The following is a 19,799-nucleotide window of genomic DNA, read 5'->3' as shown; positions in this document are numbered from 1 at the left end:
GTTTTGAAAATAATTCGAGAATTTTTTGAAAAAAAACTAACAGTATTGTAGAGTATTTGACCAACTGTTGAAATGTGAATCTTAAAACCTCAGTGTGATACACAACAGCATTCAGCCGGACAAAACTGACATTCTTGTATAATACAGTAAGCAGTCAGTGTAGACCAAAACAGAGATTTGTATACAAGAAACGTGTCCAGGGTTGACTGTCATGGTGAAAAAACATGTAAACATTTTGACCAGAGGCCTGTACTATGAAGCAGGATTTGGAGTTAGCGAGGTAACTTTAGGGTTAATCCTGGGTTTTCCGTCCTACGACGGTGTTTCACTTCTTACCGGGGTAGATCTCCATGGTAACTGATGCTGAACAGCTAACCTGCTCCGGAGCAGGTTATGTTCCAGATAAGAGATCAACTGGTGTAAAAGCACCGCCTACTGACCAATCAGAGCTGAGTGTGCGGATCGTATGATAATATTACACAAATATGAAGAAGTTTAAATCATAATCCAGATTAAAAATAATACAGTTTAAACTGACAAATGCAGAAAGGACAGCTGGACTTATGCTGTAGGTGTTTACAGCTTTGAATTATGTTTTTATATTCATTTTTCCTTACTCGCTCTTGAGTCCGTTTCACACTGCCTGAGACGGTTGAGAGAAGGTTAAAATAGTCATACACACCGTGTACCTATTACTGGGCATAAATAAGTGTAATCTAGTTAACCATAACACATTCAAGAGCTATTCATATTTAGACGACTATATCTGACTTTTGAGTGTTCCGTTAAATTAATAAGGCTGTTAATTTACACATTCACAGTTTTTTTTTTGCCAGCTGTTCTTCCTGCATTTGGCAGCTTCAACTGTGTTACTTTTAGTCTGGATTATGTGTTTAACTTCTTCGTATTTGTCTAATATTATAGTTTACTCTTCCTTTGTAAAATGTGCCACTCTGCTGACACTAGACTTGTCCATGTCTGTGATTGGTCAGATGCTGCAAACACCGACCCGTTCATGTGAACGCGCTCATAACCAGACTGAGAAACCCTGGGTTGATTTACCAAGTTGATAACCAGCGTCATAGGACCGCTTAGCAGGATCTCGTTCGTTAGGGTTAGTGAAGCCAGATAACGAGAAGATACCCTGGGTATGTTGAACTGGCTTCGTAGTACAGGCCTCTGTACGGCTCACACGATGACAAATCAATGTTTCATTTTGGCTGCGTTGGCCACTTTAACTGACACAACAACTGCTTTTTTGAAGCATGAATGAAATGTTTTGGGTGAGTTACTACCTTTTTGCACATATGCAATAGAGTTGTGATGTCCCATCAAACAGTTGTGACTACTAACAGTTTAGAGAATGTTTCGAAAAATGAGCCAAAGCGATTGAGAAAGCTGTAAAGCATGTATCACACAGGAAAAACAGTATCTGCTGCAAAAAAAGTGTAGCGAAAAACTGCAACCCGACTCTAAAATAAAATGAGATCCCAAGGCTAGTGTTAAGCAAATGTTTGATGTCAAATATAATGTATGCTCTCATAAATGCAAAGTACGTCTGTCTCGCCGTGGGCAAATATACCTTTATCTGACTGTGAGGGGGAGAGAGTGGTAATGGTTCAACAGCTCAGTGAATCGACATATTACGAGGAGTCTAACACTTATGTCAGGGCGGCCGTTAACCTCTGCGTAATCACTGTTGAACTACGCTCACGCGCCCAACACTTTCCCCCCACCTCCACTCCGAAGGCCCCCGCTAACGACATACAAATGTGCTATTCGTTTTCATTAGCCGCCACTTCACTTTTGATTCAGGGGGAACAGTGGAGGTGGTTGGTGGTGGGTGTGGGGGTCAACGTGGAGGAGTAACACGCCGCTCTGCCAAATGACCTTTAGGTTCCCTATCAGGCTGCCGAACAGATTAACAGAGAGATACAGTTAATTTCCCAGGCTGCCCCCTCGGAGTGCTGGAGGTGACGTCAAGAAACGTGCTCGCCGCCGCCGCGCTATTGTATTGTCATTCACACCTGCCTAATGACTCCCGATTATCATTCACATGCTAATGCTTCACTTGCTATCGGCGTGACCCGCGTCGGGGAGCATTATGAACCGTTATCTATATTTATCTTGTCAATTATTGATTGCCTTTTTCCCGCCGCACGTCATTATTAATTTGATGTGCTGTGTCAAACTCACTGTTAATCATATTTAAACAGATATGGGGGGAGATAAAAATCAATTTTCCATTATCCTTGAGGTTTTTTTTTTTTTTGTTCATATCCATTTGGCACTGCGGAGGGGGACTTGAGAGATCGTCTATGCATGACCGGAGCAGATCCAGAGTAAATAATCATCTAATTTGAGTTTAATGGGAAAGCAGTAAAAAGCTGGAAGTGTGAGTTTTTTTTCTTAAGATAAAATTATATAATATAATTTTTCAGATGTTTCACTGAGCTGCTGTTTTGGTATTTACCCATCACTTTATGAGTTCTGTATCCATGTTCGACACAATCATGACGGAGATGTACCTGTTATCACCGGCATCACACTCTTTATATTGCAGCAATTATAGCAGTATTACAACATATAAAAGGAGAGAAAAACAAGTTTAGTTTAGCTCTTTTTCCTCGTAGCAGAAGCAGGACAGAAAGACGAGAAGCCTAAAGAGCTATTACCCAGTGGAAGGTAATGGCGCGAGGCGCGGGAGGATACAAATAGCTGAGGAAGGGCACTTCACCCAGATAATGGGGTTGAAGGATTCTGGCATGGCGAGATTCATGTACAGACAAGGCTCCTTTGATGCAGTGACATTGGAGAGCCCATAAAAGCCGTAGTATAAAATACAGAGGCGTTACTCCGAGCTAATAGGATCCCCAGCTTTTTGGAGGCAGATTTAGCATAGCCTGACACGGGAGACACAGGAACACTAATTGGATACACCTACCTGGGTTCAATAAATGAACACGGGGGGATCCATCAGAGGGGACAGAGTTCAGACAAGAGGGGGGGTGGGTTTGGAAACTGAGAAGAGATGGTGGGTGGAGCACTGAGCTTGCTGCACACGTCAGCAGCAAAAGAAGTAAAAAAAAAAAAAAAAAAGCCGAAACAGGCACTGAAACAATATTGATGCGACATTTAAAAAATGGACACCCACTCAAGCCATAAATCATCAGAGTAGAGCTTTCTCATTTATTCACACTTTTCAGTTTTTATGTATTGTACTGAACATAATCAATATGCACAGTATAAAGATGTGGTATAATGTACAAGTACAACATAAATCTTAGTAGTAAGAAGTGTTCCGTATCCGGCCACTAAGAGGTAGAAAGTGAGGCTCTGAGGCACCGACACAAACTCTGCAGTTGGGACTAAAATGATATGATACCACAGCTCTTAGATGTATTAGGGCTATTCAGTTAGTATGTAAAGAGGTCCAGTTACTAAAAGAGGTCTAAACCTCATAAAGTATACCCCTACATCCATCAAATAACATCAACAACGTACATTTCTGCCATCATTTCACATTGAACATTGACACATTGAACTTGTATGACACTTGGAAAACCATAAATAAAATTATTCCAAGCATAATGTACTTAAAGGTATAGTTTGGGTGTTTTGAAGTGGGTTCGTATGTAGTCAGTGTATTACCTACAGGTTTGGAGAAACAGGCAAGAGTACCGATGTGGACGCAAAGTAATGTACTGCTGTGGACTGGGGCGGCATCAAAACATATTTTAGCCACCTAAAAGAAAGGCTCACCTAAAAAAATCATTATCTGTTTAAAGGTCCCATATTATGTCAGGTACTATGTCAGGTTCCTATTTGTATTTTCTGTTTCTACTAGAACATGTTTACAAGCTGTAATGTTAAAAAAAAACTTTATTTTCCTCATATTGTCTGCCTGAATATACCTGTATTTACCCTCTGTCTGAAACGCTCCGTTTTAGCTCATTTCAATGGAATTGCAACGGAATTGCGTTGCTAGGCAACAGTTTGGTTCCATGATTACTTCCTGTCAGCTGATGTCATTTACATACACTGCAACCAGAAATAAACTGGGACACATTAAGAATGTTTACTTTTAAAACTGTGTAATGGTCTAAATATTGTATATTTGTGACATCACAAATGGACAGAAATCCTGACTGCTTGTTTCAAACGCAAACTTTCTGAATACGGGCTGTGCGTATTTCTCCGTATATTGAATGTTTCTATACTTTCACAGTATTTATATAGCACTTTAACCTGCTTTATACTATAACAGACATGACAATCTCCCTTTTTACAATATGGGACCTTTAAGTGTGCGCTAGATTTGGAATATTTTCACGCTTTATCTTGCCGTCAGGTAACCCTTTCCTTCTAATTTAGACGGGGGAACTGAACTGAAAGTGAAACTTATCTGTGCTCTATCCAAAGCCAGCAGACTCTTTTAACAAAAATAGTACAGATAAGTTTCACTTTCAGTTCAGTTCCCTGTTGGAAAATATTCTAAATACAGCGTACACTTAAACTGATTTTATTTTTTAGGCGTGTTAACTCCTGTCTGTTTCTCCAAACTGGGGGGCGTGCCGACCGTCATCTACTGTAGGTAATACACTGACTATGGATAAGTACCTCATAGAATCCCACTGCAAAACACCCAAACTATCCCTTTAAGGCCTACATTTCAAGTAAAAGAAAAAAAGACGGGATTCTTCCGTTTACACCCAAAAAGTGTGTTGAGCAGCCCCTTTTGTCTTTTTTTTTCTACTTCCTTTGAGAGAAATGGGCCTGTGTCTGCCGTGCCAGTAGTTTGAATTTAGGCTTGAATGGAGTTAGTGCCATTCTCATGCACATATCTAGCTGCTAACTGGTGAGCCTGGAACTGTATGTCATAGCGTAGCAGAGGAAGCCGACTCACAGCTCTAAGTCCATCAAAACATGGCCGAGATATGTAGTGCTACTTTGGTTGGACCAGGGAAACAGTCAGTTGCTCCATGCTGTTATCTTTCTCACATGTGTCTAGTTGTTCTCTCCGGCGAACTGTCTACGCACGGTAAACGATCGATTTGATTGGCTCAATCGAGTGAAGCTATTGTCATATAAACTGGATTAGCTGCGCCCGCAGTCTATAACCGCGACCGTCAGAAGAAAAAAAAATCAACACCGTGAAGAAAATGATTTATTCTCAGTAATTTATCAGAGATTGGTCACGGGTCCGGATAGAACCGTCACTCAGTCTCAGTCTGGACCGTGGCCTGCCATTTGGTGATGCCGGGACTAAGTGGTAAGTGTCGGACTAATTGACATTTTGACCTGACGATGGCGCTGGATGAAAAGTCGGAAGCCACCAAAGTTAACGAAGACCATGAAGGCCTGCACGAACTGCATACTGATCCATCCAACAGTAGTTGAGACATGACACTCCACAAACCATAACATTTCAACCTGAAGGTGGCGCTAGAGAAAATGTCAGGATTTATCCTCTGAATATCTGTACCAGAATTTAGGGTCAATCCATACTGTAGATGTGGAGACATTTAACTGTATATGTCATCGCGGTTCATCCTCTAGGGACCTTTAATGTCTGTACCAGTTTCATGGCAATCCATCCAATGGTCTTGGAACCAAAAACCTCATAGTGGGGGGGGATCACCAGAGTCAGTAGGATTTATCCTTTGGTGACCATGAATGTCTGTCATGGCAATTCTTTTAATAGTTTTTGAGATATTTCAATCTGGACCAACGTGGTCAACCGACCAACAATGACATCATCATCCCCAGAGCTAAAAATTACCAAATATTTAACAACCCCGACATTTTGCAAAGCTGAATGAGTCTCAAGTTCTTTTGGTCAAGGCCAGTTCGGAACAGTTGCTTATTTACACATCCAGCAGACATGGAGCAACATTAGCATTCATTTGTAATCGTGTTTCTGGTCACTTGGCAATTGGTAAGTGCAATATTCACTCTCCTATTCACTTTGTTTGGTCTGTAACAACTCCTGAGGAAAATATCTGGCTCTTTAGAAGTCGCCATCCTCCGGGTCTGAGAAGTGAAGCAAATGCTGAACTTTAATTCTTTCTAATAGCCAACAGGGGGCGACTCCTCTGGTTGCAAAAAGAAGTCTGATTGTATAGAAGTCTATGAGAAAATGAGCCTACTTCTCTCTTGATTTATTACCTCAGTAAACATTGTAAACGTGAGTTTATGGTCTCAATCACTAGTTTCAAGTCTTCTTCAATACAGCATGATGTTCATTTAGTAAATTATGGTCCCATTTAGAGTCAAATAGACCATAAAGCAGGGGATGCTTTAGGGCGGGGCTACCTTGTAATTGACAGGTCACTACCACGGTGTTGTTCAGTTGTCTGTTTCTTCGTCTTACAACTTTAACCCTTTCACAGTGTGTTTTCAGTTGATGGAAGTTAATTGTAACATTTTGGTTGCTTAAAAATGTCTTATTCAGCATTTGGCTGTACGCAGCTCCACCCTCTCGTGTCACTTCTGGTTCCAAAAACCAAGATGGCGACGGCCAAAATGCCGAACTTGAGGCTTCAGAACGGCGGTCCACAAACCAATGGGTGACGTCACGTTGATTACACCCACTACAGTCTATACGCTTTAGCTGCTAAATGCTCCATTATGTTCATGAGCTAATCGCTAACTTTTTTCTAGTAGTGTACAGTTGGTTTTTAGAGCTTTTTTATTGACAACAGCTGTCTGCTGCAGCTGGAAATGACACCGAGAAACAAAGAGAGCCACGAGAATGAACCACAACAGTGTAGTTGTGGGCTGTAAAACCAAAACAATGAGCTAAAAAATGTAGATCTGAGGGGAACTGCTGAGTTGGTTGATCATTTTCTGTGGATCCGTCACTACGAGTGACTTTCACATTACACATAGTCATTTGATCCATTGTTGATATAAAAATATTCATTTAGAGCAGCTTTAATGAGTCATGTCTCAAGTAGGAGTCACCTCGACTCTCAGCAATCAAGTCAAAGTCAAATCTCAAGTCCTCATTTTGAGCATGATATCCTCCAGATCAGACCAGTTGTTGACCTGGCTGATTCAAAATCCTACTGTAGTAGATGCTGATCCTCCACCGTGCTGACTGTCTCACAGAAAAACAGCAGCTCCCGCATAATCTCGCAGTACAAATGCCAGAAGGCTGATGATTTAGGTGGCTTTCAGTGTAGATTCCTAATGAGCCTAATGTTTCTAGTGCAGGTAAAGCCCTGTCTCAAACCTCTCTGTACTCTTGGACAAATGCTACATACAGTATATGATTTATTTGACACACGAGAGACTGAGGTTTGATTCTCCCTGTCTGCATCCAGCCAGACACTATTTAGCGATGCTGTCAGAAAAGCTCTTTAGACGGACTAATCTTTGGCCCGCTGACAGCTGCGTCCTCTTCCAAAATGAACACAAATTCCCTCAGACCAGCTTCTCCTGCGGCTCAGATCAATATGGCCCTGATAAGCCAGGACACCTTCCAGGAGCTGCAGGGCACGAGGAAGGGCTCTGACATATCATGATTTGGGCTTTAATTACTTGACACTTGCAGTTGGCTCCAATGCATGCATAAATATGAGTGTGTGTGTTTGTGTGCGTGTGTTTGTGTGTATGTATGTACATTCAAGGATGTATGTGCCTGTTATAAATCTGTTTGGTTATGGTACATACACTTGGTGTAGTAAACTAGGACTTGTGTCCGGAAGTCACATGTACCAACCCAAGTGTAGTCAGTATGGAATGTCAGTATCCTCAGTCATCTCCAGCACTCTCGGCTGGCCTAGGATCAGCACCCTGGATAGCGGTCATGACACACTTTGGTGCTGAGGTCATGTTATATAATGTTCAACTTCTAAATTCATTTCATCGTCTAAATTTACACTGTAAATCTGACAGAATTGGGAAAAGAAGTCAAACTTCACCTAAAGATGGGAAGTTTCCTCAAATTAAAGGGACTCTAAGTAAAAATCAGAAATTGCTTGTTAACAGCGACACTTGTGACCGTTAAGTCAACGAAAGTCAGCGTCCTGTTGCTCGCGCTCGCGCTCGCTCTACATGAACGAGCATCGCTCAAAACAGTGAGGCGACACACGTCAGCTAAAACCACAATATCACTCTGTATTTCACCTGCTTGGCAGTAATGTTAGCTGACCAGACGAAGGTCTTTCCATGAATCACTGCTGATCCTAGTGTTGGCTTTTCCTGCTTCAGACTCCCATCTTCTGCTGTGTGTATTGTGCGCGCATGCACGTGAGAGGTGGAGCGAGCGAGAACGAGCGCGGTGTGTGAGTGAAGGCAAGCAGGCAGGCAGAGGAGCAGAGACTGCGGCCCTGGAGACCAAAGCTACCGTCTTCCCCTCTATCTTCTGACCGCGGTTGGGGGGCTGGAGCAGGAAGAGTTGACACTGTTTTGCAAGGCGGGCTTCACTAGATATAACTTTGCGGTTTTGGTGCTTCCGTGTAGTTTGTGTTGGAACAGCGTAGCCACACGCGAGCAAGCATGGGACACCGACCCGATTTATACATGTAAGAAGTAACAGACAGTACCTTTTTAAATAAACAAAACATTTAATTTGTCCAATTTAGAATATCCCCTCGTAACTTATTCCACAGTGGGATATAGGAGTATAATTTTATGTTGTTGCAACTTTTAATTTACATTTACTTTACTTCAACAATCTTTGGGGCCCCACAGACCCCATGATGTCTACGTAAAAAATACTAATAGTAATGATACTTGCAAAATCAACCATTGCATATTCAGTATGTGTGTGTGTGTATACTTTACATCATTGTATACTAGGTTATAACAATGTCAGAAGGAAAGGAAAAAAAATTAGGGGAAAACGGTTGATTTTGCAAGTATTATTTTGATTAGTATTTTTTTGCATACTGTAGACATCATGGGGTCTGTGGGGCCCCAAAGCATGTTGAAGTAAAGTAAAAGTTGACACAACACAAGGGTTAACATGGTTAGAAATTTAAAGTTGCAACAACGTAAAATGTTACTCCAACTTGGAATAAGTTACACAATTTCACTATTTCACAACTTTAGTTGAAGTTTGTCTTGGAATTTTTTTAATTTCCACAACTTTGTCAGTTTTACAGTGTAAAATCAGACGGTGAAATGCATTTAGGGGTTGAATATTTTTGTGCAGCCCAGCTGTTGGAACACAGAGTTCATCCTGCATGACCTCAGCACTCCAGTGTGTCTCGACCGCTGTCCAGGGTGCTGATCCTGGGGCAGCCGAGAGTGCTGGAGATGGCTGAGGATACTGACCTTAGATACTCATGCACATAATGTGTCAGTAAATAAATAAACAAATAGACACTAAAATGGATTCAGGCATTGACTGTCCTCTTTTGTGAGGCTTTGAGGGAAAAAAATAACCTGAAACAAATCCTGCCTGGATCATTTTAGTGAAAAAGTCCAACCTTATCTGACCTTTTTGGAGTAACTGATAACTAAAAACTCACATAAACATATAAACATCAGACATATATCATATTACCAGCTGGAAAATACTTCTATATATTTTACATTTTCTTTGCTGGACAGTTCCAATCACAAATTGCAGGCATGTTTGGTGTCAAATGGCCACAACACATGCAAACACACACACACACACACAGTATTATGATGTTGATACAGTCTACAGTAAATACTGTACTGTATGTATTTCTGAAGGGTCTGAGTGAGGACTTCGCCCGTCCTCCTGAGCCACCGGCACACATGATCCTTCTCAGCAGACACATATTTAATTTGTTATCTCCCCGGCACGCTGCAGGCCTCTGGCTAGCATGGCGGAATGGGAAATAAATGACACAGAGGGGAGCGGGCCCGTCACTCTGCCAGCCCACAGGGCCTCACATAAATAGCTTTTAACATGGGGATCAATAATGTTAAGTTGTGATTAAATAGATTATTACATTCAAAATTAGCCACCCCAGGGGCTAACGCATGTTTATAGAATAACCAAAGGAGAGCTGTTGCACTCTCTTTGTCTTTAAAGGAGTGTTTGGAAGACCCCAGTTGTTTGTTTCAAAGGTAAATCATACAGCCCTGGGCAATTATTGTGCAATATAGTGGAGAGAACAAGGAAACCCAGAGATTCAATAGAGAGGCGAAGTCCCTCCCCTTCCTGTGCACCACCATGGGACCTTATGTCGGACAAAATATGAACAGCAGTCAACGCAGAGAGACAAATAATCTTTTGATCCTGTTTGAATTGCGCCATGAATCACACATATGATGTTTGTCAATTTAAAAGATAATTTTGCAAGTCGAGAAAGTCACAGTTTGTCGTAAAACTATTGAGGTATAAAAAATACATTATTAGAAATACTACACACCCAAAAGCCACGTAAGTGACGTCTCTTTAGCTGAAGCAACGATGCCTGTGTGTTCATACGGGGATGGACTCACACTAGCAACGGGCTCGTTCTTTCTCTTCCCGGCTGATAAAAAGGGGTATGATGACATTACGTTTTTGCGTGGTCATAGTTAACTTAGCTAGCTAACTAGTGTTGGTGACGTACATTGTGCGAGACGAAAGATGTACTTCACTGAGCGGTTTTACACATAACTAAATGATACTACGATAAACTGCGACTTTCTTGACTTGAAAAATGTTCTTTTAAATTGACAAACATCATATGTGTGATTCATGGCGCAATTCAAACAGGATAAAAAAATATTAGTCTCTCGTCTTTGCTTACCGTACATATTTTTTTTCTAAAATGAGGTCCCATTGGGTCCATCGTAAGGGGCGGGACTTCCCCTCTCTATATATCTTATAGGTCTTAACCTGTTTAAAGGCCCTCTGTGTAACATTTCAGAGGAGGTATTGGCTGAAATAGAATATAATATTAATAAGTATGTGTTCTTTAGTGTATAATCACCTGAAAATAAAAATCGTTGTGTTTTCGTTACTTTAGAATAAGCCGTTTATATCTACATACTGAGCGTGTCCTCTTCACAAAGCCGGCCACCATGTTTCTACAGTAGCTCAGAATGGACAAACCAAACACTGGCTCTACATAGAACCGTTCTCATTTTCACATTTTTCACAGCTTTGCACACGGTTAAATTTGATACGGTATATTAGCATAAATTAATCCCCCTACTGCACCACCGTGGCACCTATCAATGATTATCATACAATATTATAATATATATACTTATTTTTTTAGCATTTAATTTGAAAGACAATGTGACTACTTAACTACTGAAGAATAGTACGTATTGTATATAAAAAGGAAGAACCTCAAACAAGCGTACATAGAGACAATTATAATAATACTATATATATTTAATTAATATATAACAATTGTAATCTTATGTTAATATTAATATTATTGTGTATTTGTGTTTTGTATTTAGATGCTTTGTCCACATCACAAAGCTGTCTGCTTGGCTTAAGAAGAAGGCTGCCTCCAGCTGTGGGTGGACAGATGTGCTGCAGGCCGTGGCTCACTCTGCAGGTATACTGAAGCTGGGGGGACCTTCATGGAAACATGTGACCAGGAATAAGTGTGTCTTTGCAGTCAGGGCCCCGAGGCTTTGAAATAGCTTGTAGGAGGATCTCAGGTGAGGTAGCTGCTTTTATACCTCCTTTGAAAACTGCGATATTTAGGTTGTAGCGGACTCAGTCTTAAAGCTAGAGAAGATACTGGCATCATATGAAACTAAAAAAAAACAAGGAATCCATTGGTACCAACCATGTCATACTAGCTTGTCTCAAAGGAGGCTAAATAATGCTCCAAATTTAAACTAAATGTTGGCGAGGGAAAACTGTCATGGCTGTTTTCAAAGGGGTCCCTTGACCTCTGACCTCTGACCTCTAGTACCCACGAGTCTCCCCTTTACAGACATGCCCACTTTATAATAATGACATGCAGTTTGGGGCAAGTCATAGTCAAGTCAGCACACTGACACACTGACAGCTGTTGTTGCCTGTTGGGCTGCAGTTTGCCATGTTATGATTTGAGCATATTTTTTATGCTAAATGCAGTACCTGTAAGGGTTTCTGGACAATATTTGTCATTGTTTTGTGTTGTTAATTGATTTCCAATAATAAATATATACATACATTTGCATAAAGCAACATATTTGCCCACTCCCATGCTGATAAGAGTATTAAATACTTGACAAAAGCGATTAAAGTGCGATTAAAGTGCGATTAAAGTGCGATTAATAATGATTAACTATGGACAATCATGCGATTAATTGCAATTACATATTTTAATAAATTGATAGCCTTACTTATTTAGTGTATTTTCCCCTTTGTTTTATGTATTCTTAAGGTGTGATTTCATTGGTGCTTGTGTTAATCCGAAGTTGTCCTCACACTTCCTCATGCTTTTTACATGCTTTGCACACGCAGACTTTACTTATCACATCACACAGGTTGTTTTCACTGTGAAGCCCTATGTGCTTTGTTTTACCAGTAGACCCCGAGTAGAACATGGCTCCATTCTTTCAAAACTGAAACCAAATTTGTTTTACAAGGCTAATCCATTTCTGACGGCTCTGCTTATTCTTTCAGCATAATGGGACCCCGAGTCCCTTTCTTTCTCCATGTGTGTGCGTGGGTGTGTGTGTGTGTGTGTGTGTGTGTGTGTGTGTGTGTGTGTGTGTGTGTGTGCGTGTGCGTGCGTGCGTGCGTGCGTGCGTGCGTGTGTGTGTGAGAGAGAGAGAGAGAGAGAGAGCTTCTACCCCACAGCCTTTGCCAAATCCATTTGACTTCACACAGAAGTTCATTTATTAAATCTTTAATAGGCCCTTTTATTATGTATGCTTATAAAGATCCTAATAGAGATGTAAAGTAATGAAATCCGGCTTTCTTAAAAAGCTCACGAATCTCCATAACTTCGCTATTTCAAAGAAAACCTTTTCCAATTGAATTGGATGTTTTATTTACATGGAAATGTTCATTCAGTTTAATTAACTAAATGTGATTTATCTTGCTTCCCCATCTTCCAACGATGCAGCATTGTTTAGGAGCAGAATTATAACTAAAGCTAATTACATAAATGCTGGAGTTATTGTGTTTTCTTGGTGGTGCTACACTGACTCTTATCACAGGTGATACTTTACTAACTGATCAAACTTCCTCTCAAAAGGCCTCAAATGGACCAAAAATAGCTGAAATATGACGTGTGCTGGAAGTGGAGGAGAGGTGGTGTGGCATAATGGGAAGTTTTCATAGAGGAGAGTTGGTGTGCCGATAAGTGGCAGATAGAGGTTTTACACTTGGCCGGAGCATATCGGTAATAGCTCCAGGAGCAGCAGTGTATTGACTCCAGTCAAGAAGATGGAGAGGTGGGGAGGTGGGGAGGGAAGAGGAAACATTTCTGTCTGCAGTTTGAAGAGGGTGACGCCCAGCTCTGGAAGAGTGCAGGTCTACAGGGAGGAGTATCTGCCATGGAACAGATGTCCCAGTCACAGAGGCTGAGGGTGCAATCACACCTCCCATTTCTCTTTCTTTTTCTGGTGGTGGGGTGGGGGGTGGAGGATGTTGGGTGGGTGGAGATAGTACTCTGGTGCTCTCATAGGTTTATTCAAGTTTACACAGTAAGACAACAGAGCGCAGTTAGTGGTAATGACAGGATGTATCGGAATGATTCAAAATAGATGGTTTATTGGGCTACGCAGCTAGCACGTAGCTGCATCAAATTGATGCAGCAGAACCAGAGATGTTGTCTTCTTTATTTCACAAATTCTTCATCTCTGTCAAAACCTGGCGCCAACATAACCCACAATGCAATGTGACCACTGACAGTACAATCAGATCATAGACTTTATATAACGCGTCTCCACTTCCTCCCACTGTACAAAAGTGAAGCCAAAATATCCCGGATACGGTGGCCATCTTGAGATTTTGACGTCATTTGGAGCCGGAGTCTGTGCGGTAGTGATCGGGGAGGTCTGAAGCCGCGGTATCGAGATTCTGCCCACACATCCGCCCGAGCCAATCATGAAACGAGGACGGCTACACATACCCCAGATTTTTCAAACTCGTAGTCTTCAGCCCCAACTGAAGAAGTTGACTTGCAGCTGCATAAAAACAAAATGCTCAGGTGTTAAAGAAGTAGACTAACTTATAAACAAAATTTTTTCGTAACAGCCATTTGTAGCTGTCTGGTACAGTATAAACCCAGTGGGCTACCTCCGGTTCTGAAAAGTGAAGCCAATGCGGAAGTGCCTTAAACTTGCATTCTCTCTAATAGCCAGCAGGGGGCGACTCCTCTGGTTGCAAAAAGAAGTCTGATTGAATAGAAGTCTATGAGAAAATGAACCTACTTCTCACTTGATTTATTACCTCAGTAAACATTGTAAACATGAGTTTATGGTCTCAATCGCTAGTTTCAAGTCTTCTTCAATACAGCATGATGTTCATTTAGTAAATTATGGTCCCATTTAGGGTCAAATAGACCATAAAGCAGGGGATGCTTTAGGGCGGGGCTACCTTGTGATTGAAAGGTCATTACCATGGCGTTGCCCCGTCTGGGAGTTTGTGTTTAGAACTTTGGTCAACTAAAAATGTCTTATTCAGTGTTCGGTTGTACTTAGCTCCAACCTCTCGTGTCACTTCTGGTTCCAAAAACCAAGATGGCGACAGCCAAAATGCCGAACTCGAGGCTTCAAAACGGGCAGTCCACAAACCAATGGAAGAATACGTCCTCTTCTAATATACAGTCTATGTATAACCTGCAATAATCCCTCAGTTAGCCTCAATCAGTGCTGGAGGTTTATAAAGGAAGACACCTGCAGTTCCATGGCTCCCGCTCTGTCCTTGGTGCCTTTTAGATGTATAGTACAAAGTGTTGTAATCATACAATGAGTGTGTCAAGTCTGACCTGTCTCCCCTGTGAGGGGGCCGACCTGTTCTTTGTTTTCTTTTCTCATAACAAGGAGGTACGTAAGGTGCTGGACACAATACAGTTAATGAGTTTTTGTTGGTAAGAAACTATATTAATAAATGTTTATTTTCTGGTGCGTCTCATGCTGCTGATTTCTTCCTGTGTTTTGCTGTAGTCTGGTTGCTGTCTTTAGGTTCTTGTTTTGCTTTGCCAGTTGGGTTTGGGTTATTTCAGTGCAGCTCTTTAGTTATGCAATTATTCTGCATATACTGTACAGTATGAACCAACAGGTCTTTTATGTCATTGTTTAACCTGTGTAGTTTTTTTTTTCCCCCTTGTGTGACAAGCCTACTTGTGGGTGGCCATTCTTGGTCCCCTCAGTGCAAGAGCCTTGGAACATTGCACCACCTGTTTCTTGTGTGTTTTATGTTTTTGTGATCAGACGTGAGCAGGGTCTGAAATTATTATTTTTTTCCTCACCTGCCATTGTTGAAGGTCACTGAACATTTCTACCAGCCAATCATTTTTGAACTTTTGAATGACTGTCTGCCACTTCTGAGATCTATGTAAAACACTTTTGAATTGTAAACACTGAGTCAGTGGTACCAGACAGTAGAAATATGGAATATATCATGTAACCTTAATCCCTGACTACGTGGTGGCAGGTGACCTGAATTTTGTACCTGCCACAGCCAACATTTACCCTGTATGTGGCAGGTGGCAGGTGCTAATTTCATTCCCTGGTGGTGAGTCAATGGGGTCAGCACCACGGACAAAGCTTGACACAGTCTGGCTCTTCATTATCAGCCTCGACCAGCTTATTGCATTATTTTTTAAATCATAATATTTTCCAGTTTAAAGCATTTTGGTTGTTTTTTTGGAGTGTGTTCCAATTCCTCAATCACTGCTCTGCAGTTCATTCGCGGCACCTGTGTTCAAATTATAAAGCTCTCATCTGCCCAAACCAAACTACAGCACTTAAAGGGACTATTTGTAACTTTTTAAGCGTATAAATGTAGCGGGTCGCCACACATGCGCGCTCGCATATGCACGTTCGCGTGTGGCCGCTGCCTCTCCTCCTCTGCCTGCCTGCGTTCACTCAGAGATCGCGCGCGTTCTCAGCTCGCTCCACCTCTAGACGTGAACGCGCGCTCACTCCTCACTGCAGAATAGTTAGTTTAGCTCTGATAATATCTAGTGAATGTACAGTGGACGTTTGTGCAGAAATAACTGCTGCAGCTCCTCCAGACCAACAGAGGTTTCCCGTGTCTTGTGAAGTGACGGAGCTCCTCAGCTAGTAACGTTATCGTCTCGTTACCGACCGGGTGCCGGTGTCTCCCTGCTCTCTCCGGCTGCGGGCGGAGAGAGCAGGGAGACATGCTGCAGAGCCCCGCTGCATCAGCCTGCGCTGGGGCAGTAAAAGCCAACACTGAGATCAGATCTAAATCATGTTCATGGAGAGACCTTTGTCTGGTCAGCTAACATTACTGCCAAGCAGCTGAAATATAGAGTGATATTGTGGTTTTAGCTGACTTGTGTTGCCTCACTGTTTTGAGCGATGCTCGTTCAGGTATATTTAGAGCGAGCAAGCGCGAGCTCGACGCTGACTTTCGTTGATTTCACGGCCACAGGTGTCGCTGTTAAGAAGCATTTCTGAAAGTTACAAATAGTCCCTTTAAAGGAGTAGTTTAACATTTTGGAAAATACGCTTATGGTGCCTTCAAATGGAGTCGTGTTTACCGTGTTCACGAGAAGAGTCCATATTAACGCCCCCCTCTTGTTTTATTCATGACCTCATAAGTGGAAAGTTTCTGAAAGCTCAGAGTTCATGAGTTTTGACGCGTTTGTTGACATTAATATTTTGTCATTTTATAATATGTCTGTGGAAAATCTTGATATTCCCAACGGTCTCATCTTTCTCCTCTGTCATTATGCCTTTGCATTTACTGCATTATGTCACCCACTTGCTAGCTTGCTAAACTGTTAGCCTCTGTGGCTTCTAAACGCCGACAATAACGTTAATATTGCTTAGCAGCAGTGCTCTTACGACTTAACCACTTGAACGCCAAGCATATTGTGTAGACGACCTCCCATGTTGTAAACGCAAGCACACAAGTTTCCTTTGAAGGCACCATTATTCTCTTTTTTGTCAAGAGTTAGACGAGAAGATGGACACCACTCCCGTATCTGTCCGTTAAATATGAAGCTACAGCCAGGAGACGTTAGCTTAGCTTAGAGTGGAAGCAGGGGGAAACTCTGTTTAAAGCTAATAAAATCTGCCTGAAGCTTACTAATTAAATATCTCATTTGTTAAATCTATACACAAACACAACCAGGCTAGCTGCTTCTCTCTTTCCCAGTGTTTATGCTAAGCTAAACTAGTCGTCTCCTGGCTGTAGCTTCATATCTAATGCTAAGCTCAAGGAACCCCTTTTCCCCTTTCACTTGTATTTCATGTTCTCAAAAAGGTAAAGCTGCGGAACTAAATCAGTATTACGAACAAACAAAGTTGGACATCCCCATTGATCCAGTTCTACGGTGTATTGAACAAAAGCTCATTTCCTCTCTCTTGTCTACAGACCGGATCGCTTTAGCGTCGCATACTCAAAGGTCGTGAAGATTCCAGTAATCCCTCTTCAAGTTTTTAGACGTTTGAAAAGCACAAATTAGTTCATTAAACTTTTTTTTCCCTCCTCAAAACTGCAAACATTACAGTCAGCACTTCATCTCAGGGCCTTAAGCACACCGTCCAGAAGTGCAGCCATTTGCACTTTTTATAAGCTTTATCCCCACCTAGTTATTCTAAGATCTGCTGCTAAATTTGTCCCTCATTCCCTCTCCCTAAGCTTAAGCCGTCAGCCCAGTAATACAGCTTCAAGAGCACATCTCCTACCAACTTATTTATTTATATACGTGTCTGCCTTTGGTTAAGGCCGCCATACTTCCAGGGTGCAGCACAGTGTGAGACGCGGAGGCAGGAATATTGGGTTACTTCACACTGCTTAAGTCTCTGGTACACCTTATCTTTAAAGTACCCTGTTTGATGCAAAGGACATTTTGATTAGTCAAAATAGAACAACCGAAGAGTTTACTGTATTTATACCGAGTTAAAGACAATTATACTAATTTTTTTTAGAATAAAGTATGTAAATAAATCATTTTGATTACAATATATTAAAGCAGCAGTGGGTAAAATTGGAGGAAATATGATTTAAAAAAAAGTTATTTTTATAAAACGGTCACTATATCCTGACAGTAGTGCATGAGACAGGTAATCTGAAAAAAATCATGTGCCTCTGTGTCCTCCGGTGCTCCTAATGGCATCTGTAAGATTACACAGACCGGAGGAAAACAACCAATCAGAGCCGAGCTGGAGCCTTGCCGTCTCTGAGCAGCTGTCAATCACTTGCACACTCCAATCAAACGGTCAAACTAGGCAGCGCTGATCAAATATGAATCAATATTCTGTTACTGTAATGCCTATTTTTTGAGAAAGTTTGCTCCGGCTGGTGGGCGGTGCTTGGTATTTCCTCAATTGATCTCAACATGGCAGCCGGGTCACAAACTTTCTCATTTTACAGCTAAACAGTACACTACAAGATGTTTCTGAAAACATTTAAGTGAGAGATAGGCATTACGGTAACAGAATATTGATTCATATTTGATCAGCGCTGCCTAGTTTGACCGTTTGATCAGAGTTCGTGAGTGATTGACAGCTGCCCCCGTTGAATAACAGCCAATAGGAACGCTCTCTCTCTCTGAAATGACCTGTGATTGGCCAAAGTCTAGCTTTTCTTAAGCCTGAAAACAGAGAGAGGTGCAAAAGTCTAGTTATCCTTTAGAAAACTTGAGTTACAGTATGCTGAAAGGTTGTTATTTTGCCCAATGATGCCCAAAACATTCTGCCTACTGCAGCTTTAACTATCCAAAAGCAAAGAAAACAATTTGGAACATGAAATCCTGTGGTATAAATGGTTTTCCTGTCTCAGTGAACGAATGCTCTCTGACTTCTGATGCTCTTGAATCTCACTCAGCTCCGTAGGAGTTCCATCTTTTGCAATATCCCACTTTTTCCTCAGAGATTTTTTGAATAGTTCACCTAGTTGAAATGTTAAAACTGGCGCCTCGCTCACATCTTTCATGCCTTTATATATTTTGGATGAGTAAAAAGATCTATGCAACTTGACACAGAAATCTATTTGTCCCTGCGAGAGCTAACACAATTTCCTCAGAGCACACTTATAACACCGCATGATATTTTTTCTCCTTATCTTCTCACTTCAAACGCAACTCTATCTTTCCCTAACACGCAGAGGTGGAGTTCTCTCAATATGACTCCTGCGTACGATTGTGTTTCTGTGTTTCACATCTCATGCTGTTCTTTCCCGCTGTCAAAAACACAGTGAGGTGATATTTGGGTAACTGCAGGCTGTGAGGTGGAGCACCAGGCTCCACCAGAGCGCCCGGAGTCAGCGAGGGGGAGGGACGTCATGATGTGTCAGCCAGCATCACATCACGTTTGGCTCCCAGCGAGGCGAAGGTCTCCGGCCAAATCAGTTTATATAATAGACAGGATGAAAAACAGCAACCTCAGTCAGATGCAGTCTGTACACTGGGACAAAATGGGGGTCATATATTGCATGATGTTTTCACCAGTGATCAAGCCATTTCAGTATGAAAAATCAACTCGGAGAGATTTTAAACTTGCTAGAAATATGTAATCTATTACAGCTGATATAGTTGGGGCAAATTTTGACAAATTTTCGAGTTCATTGGGAGGTGAGACTTAATCCTGCCCCTTGGGGTCGAGGGTGTAATGCAATGATAGAACAGGAAAGGGATGAACAGAGGGTCAAAAAGGGATCAATGATAGGCCTGGAGGTGAGGTAGCAAGGAACCTAGGGAGTGTGGCTCAGGGTGGGGGCATGT

The 19,799-nt window shown here is 41.7% G+C and overlaps 1 long non-coding RNA gene across 1 annotated transcript; it reads left to right on the top strand.

Annotated features, from left to right (window-relative positions):
- The first annotated feature begins 949 nt into the window (after positions 1 to 949).
- LOC119480660 lies at positions 950 to 19,117 on the top strand. The gene is made up of 3 exons (XR_005204982.1): positions 950 to 1,181; positions 5,645 to 5,649; positions 19,105 to 19,117. It is a non-coding gene; the product is annotated as an uncharacterized LOC119480660 (long non-coding RNA).
- The last annotated feature ends 682 nt before the right edge of the window (positions 19,118 to 19,799 follow it).

Source organism: Sebastes umbrosus, chromosome 21 (genome assembly GCF_015220745.1).
Source record: "Sebastes umbrosus isolate fSebUmb1 chromosome 21, fSebUmb1.pri, whole genome shotgun sequence".
In the NCBI taxonomy this organism is placed as follows: Eukaryota; Metazoa; Chordata; class Actinopteri; order Perciformes; family Sebastidae; genus Sebastes; species Sebastes umbrosus.
The sequence above is the reverse complement of the archived record's forward strand: the minus strand, read 5'-3'. Positions and strand labels throughout refer to the sequence as shown.